Here is a 5,254-nt window from a genome sequence, read left to right as displayed (position 1 = left end):
AGGGCGCCCTCAGGCCGTCTGCCCCAACCAGCCAGGAGATCCCGCCCCCTCCTCGGGAGACGGCCTAGTTCTCGCGGGAGGGAGCACTAGGCCTAAAGGCTTCTGGGAGATGTAGTCCAGAAAGCGACAGGCTGCTAAAAAGCTGTCTCCTGGTCATCCCGAGTCCCCCCCAGAGGCACCGTGCCTGGACCTGGCCAAAACTGCGTCCTCCAGCTGAGCCGCGCACCAGAGGCTTCCGGGAGTCTCGGCTGACAAGGACTCCCTTGAGTAAACTTTAGTCAGGCTCCTTTGAGTCCTCTTCTTGATTAGACCTCGTCCTTGACCTGCTGACCCTAGTTCAGCAAGAATCCCCTCACTTTTGATACTAAACCAAGTTCCTCTTAGAAATTTTCCATCCACTGACTCCTTCATCTATCCCCAGAAACTGTTATATACCAATTTGAGTTCAACCTCTCTTCCCTTCTGCCATAGTCTTTAATAAAGTCTTCCTTACCTGTTTAACCTGTCCAGGGCAATTTTATTTCGACGCAGCCCAGCCTCAGAGCGCGGCTCTTTCAAGATTTGGCCGCTCCCTCTGCAACATACTGGACCCCATGGTCTTCTGGGAAATGGAGTCCAGGACTTCGCAGGAGCCCGATGGACCTGGCCAAGGTAAGCTGTGTTGTCTAGCCATAGAGGCGGGACCTGCCCACAGTTAAGTGCCTGGGAGGTTGTTCGGAATTCCGCTTTGCCCTGGGAGAGCGCAGATGCTCTTGAGGCAGGCTGCTGCGGAGCGTGTCGGGGAGCCAGAAGAACGAACCTGAGTCTGAGACCTGAGCATCTGGGACCGAACCAGCTGGGGAAGTTTGAAGGGGAGGAATCCGCAAGCAAGCCCGATCGTGATGTGAATGGGCAGAGGAAGGCTCGAGTGTGTGAGACCGTGGCGAGATTGCGCATGTGACTGGGTTTGAGGGGTGCTTGTGTGGAAGGGAAACTGCATGAGGGTAAAATTGATGAGTGTGAGAGAGAGGTAGGATCAAGATTATGTGTGGCTTCGTGAGGATGGAAGGTCATATTGTGGGCGTGAGTGGTTAGAGTAATTGTGTGTGTGCACGTGTGGGGAAAGATTGCGTGTGGATCTGTGTGTATGTATATGAGAAGGTGTGTGAACACCTGAATGTGAGTCACTGCATGGATGGCTGAAATTGTGGAGGAATCGGAATCCTCTAAACCTCATTTCCTCTTCAGATTGTGATAATAAAGGCATGTCTTCCTGGAACTTCCATTTTAAGGGGAAAAAGCTACATAATTGATATAATAAATAACATAGCATTTTTATATAAACACTTCAGATTCCAAACATTTGTTCTGGAATAGAATACCAAATCAGTGTGACTTTTTTAAACAGAGTATATTTTGTGATGGGGGTGCCTATTTTGGGTTATGTCTACAATCTTCCCCCCCGGACATTTTCTCTTCTCTGTTCTTTGGGAGGCATCGGTGGGGTAAACATTCGAAGATGTGACTGTTCAGTTAGGAGCATCAGCCACAATGAAAAGATGATCAGAGGAAGCTGCAGACGGCCGTGAGAACTGGAGAACTACAGCAACATAGCCACATTTGGTATGGATAGCTTCTCTGTATAATCCAACTTTTGAAAGGGCTGTCTCTTTTCAATTTCTGAAATATTTAGAAACTTTACATGGCTAGTAGATTCAGCTTTGAGATGCAGGCTTCGGACATTCCCAAGGAGCAAGGGTTCAAGGAGCAGCAAGTAGGCCAGTGTGACACAGTGGAGAGTAGTAGATGAGGTGAAAGAGCTAATGAGGGGACAGGTTATGGAAGGCCTTGGAGAGCATTGTAAGAAGTTTGGTTATTCTTCTCAGTGAGATGTGAAAGCAACCGTGGGTTTTGAACAGAGGAGTGACATGATCTACCGTACATTTAAAAGAGCTCACTCAGGGTGCTGAGTAGAGAGTAGGGTGTAGGGAGACAAAGAAGGGAGGAGGGAAACTAGCTAATGGGCTGTGGGAATAATCCAGGTAAGAGATGATGGTGACTTGCTCTTCCTTCTGCAAAGCCTTTAGTGTGGATAGATAACAACAGATACGCCAAGATATTATTACCTTAACAGTCGGGATAGTGCTCAGCTGGGGGCTGGGGATCAGAAATGATCACATAGGGTAGGCATCTCTTCTTGAGACATCAACAATATACTATTTCTTCACTTGTCTGGAGTTACACTGAACTTACACACTCTATGCATTTTTCTTCAAGTTTTTTTTCGCAGTGGGAGTGGTGAGAAGTAGTTGGATTCTAGATGAATTTTGAAGATAGAGCTGAAAGGATTGGGTAATGGATTTGATGTGGAAAATGAGAGAAAGAGAGGAACTTAGGCCGACCCAAGTATTTCAGCTTGAGAAACTAGAAGACCGGAATTGTCATTTACTGAGATAAACTATGGAATGAGCACATTTTAGGGGGTAGATCAAGAGTTTGGTTTTTCCTCTTCTAAACCACTGAGACAGTCCATGCTAAGAAGAAACATTTGTGTGTTGTCAGCACCTAGATGTTATTTGTAGCAATGAGACAGGATAAGAATTCTAAGGAAATCTATTAGGGTAAGACTAAACAGAGTAGCAGGCTGTAGCGGGTTGAATGGTGGCACCCCAGAGTTATGTTCATGTCCTGACCCCCAAGGCCTGTGAGTGTGACCTTATTTGGAAAAATGGTCTTTGCAGAAGTAATTAAGTTAAGGATCTCTAGGTAAGATCATCCTGGATTATGTGGATGTGCCCTAAATCCAATGACAAGTGTCCTTAAAATTGACAGAAGATATAAAGAACTCACACAACTCAACAAGAAAAAATCAAACAACCTAATCAAAACATGGGCAGTGGATATGAACAGACATTTCTCCAAAGAAGATATACAGATGGCCAATAGGCACATGAAAACATGCTCATCATTACTGATCATCAGGGCAATGCAAATCAAAACTACACTAAGATGTCACCTTACACCTGTTAGAATGGTTAAAATAAGCAAAACAAAAAGTAACAAATGTTGAGGAGGTTGTGGAGAAAAAGGAACCCTCATACACTGCTGATGGGAATGCAAACTGGTGCAGTCACTACAGAAAACAGTACGGAGATTTCTCAAAGAATTAAAAATAGAAATACCATATGACCCAGCCATCCCACTACTGGGTATCTATCCAAAGAGCTTGAAGTCAGCAATTCCAAAAGTCCTATGCGCCCTATGTTCATTGCAGCATTATTTACAATAGCCAAGACATGGAAGCAACCTAAGTGCCCATCAACTGATGATTGGATAAAGAAGATATGGTATATACACACAATGGAATGCTACTCAGCCATAAAAAAAGGATAAAATCGTCCCATTTACAACAACATGGATGGACCTTGAGGGTATTATGTTAAATGAAATAAGCCAGATAGAGAAAGACGAACTCTGTATGACTCCACTCATACGTGGAAGTTAAACACGTGGACAAAGAGAACAGATTAGTGGTTACCACGGGAAAGGGGGTGGGGGGATGGGCACAAAGGGTGAAGTGGTGTACCTACAATATGACTGACAAATAATAATGTACAACTGAAATTTCACAAGCTTGAAAACTATCATAACCTCAGTAAAAAATAAAATATAAAAAAAGTTAACTACTGAGATTACATGGTGGATAATGATCATAAAAAAATTCACAGAAGATGAGAAGACATGGAAGAGAAGAAGGCCGTGTGAAGACAGAGGCAGAGATTGAAGTTATGCAGCAAGAAGCTGAGAACACCTCAGGCTAGTTCTGATGGTTGCTTTGTGTCTTGGGAGTGTCTTGATTTTTCCTGCTTTTTCATATGCCTTGTAATCTTTTGTAGTTGAAAGCCAGACATTTTCTTTAGGACAGTAGTGTGGAGAAAAGAGTTAACATAGCAGACCTGAGACTTCTTACCCTTTGAAAGTCCTGCTTGCAAGGTTGGCCCCTGGCTTGCATCTAGAACTTAGATTTTGAGTGAGTTCCTACTAACCTAACTGATAAGAGTGGCTCACTGTGCATAAACTGTTTGTGCAAACTATATAGCTTATGGTAAACACCTGCTATCCTTCTGGGAGTCTGAAATTCTGGTATGTGCCGGGCAGAGGTTGCCCATGTGACCAGCACCCAATAAAAGCCCTAGGTACTGAGTCTCTTATGAGGTTCCCCGGTTAGCAACATTTCACATGTGTGGTCACAACACATTGCCAAAGGGGGAAAGGATCCTGGGAACCATGTGCCTGGTTTTTCCTGGACTTTCCCCCATATGCCTTTTCTCTTTGCTGATTTTGCTTTGTATTGTTTTGCTGTGAGTTCTCCAAGTGAATCATTGTACCTTGGAGGGAGGGTTGATCGTGGGCTCCTGAATCACAGTAGTAACCAAGGAGAATAATTTTTGTGCCTGAACGGGCATACATTTCCTTCTGCAAAGCCTTTAGAGTGAAGTTTTGAGTTAATCCAGTTACGAATTTTAATAACTAAGCAAGACAGGAGGTTAATACAATTTGATTGCATTTTTGTAAATTTCAAAGATAGATAACAACTGATGAGCCAAGATATTATTACCCTAACAGTCAGGATAGTGGTCAGCTGGGGGCTGGGGATCAGAAATGATCACATGGGGTAGGCATTTCTTTTTGAGATATCAACAATGTAATATTTCTTCACTTGTCTGGAGTTACACTGAACTTACACACTCCACGCACTTTTTTTTCAGGTATTTTCAATTTCACAACAAAAAAACTTTAAAGGATAAAATTTTTAAAGATAACCTGATGAATTTGAAAATACTGAAAAAAATAACTCCTGTCAGAAAGTTTAGATATACATCCAAATGATGAGCACGTAGGAAAGGAAGCAAATTAGAAAAGTTGGGAAGTATTAACTTTAGCAAAAGGAATAGCCCAGACGTGAATAACATTTACAAAATAGCAATGTAACCATGGATATTAATTTAAGCCAAACACTTTAAGGATAATTGGAAGATGGCAATAAGGTAAGTGTTTGTTTGTGGATCTGAGGGATACTACATCTGGGTTCGAAGAGAAGCTCCCACGGATTCTCAGACCGGTGACCTCCAACCTCCAAACCTCCCCTCCTGCTCACCCCGGGGCCAGGCACCGAGTTGTGCCCCATAGATCCTCCCTTCACCCTACCCCCAGGCCGGAGCTGGTGAAGAGGTATCCACCGTCCGGGCTGAGGCTCAGGCGGACATGGTAAAGA

The sequence above is a fragment of the Equus asinus genome, chromosome 26, assembly GCF_041296235.1.
Source record: "Equus asinus isolate D_3611 breed Donkey chromosome 26, EquAss-T2T_v2, whole genome shotgun sequence".
NCBI classification, from domain to species: Eukaryota; Metazoa; Chordata; class Mammalia; order Perissodactyla; family Equidae; genus Equus; species Equus asinus.
The sequence above is the reverse complement of the archived record's forward strand: the minus strand, read 5'-3'. Positions refer to the sequence as shown.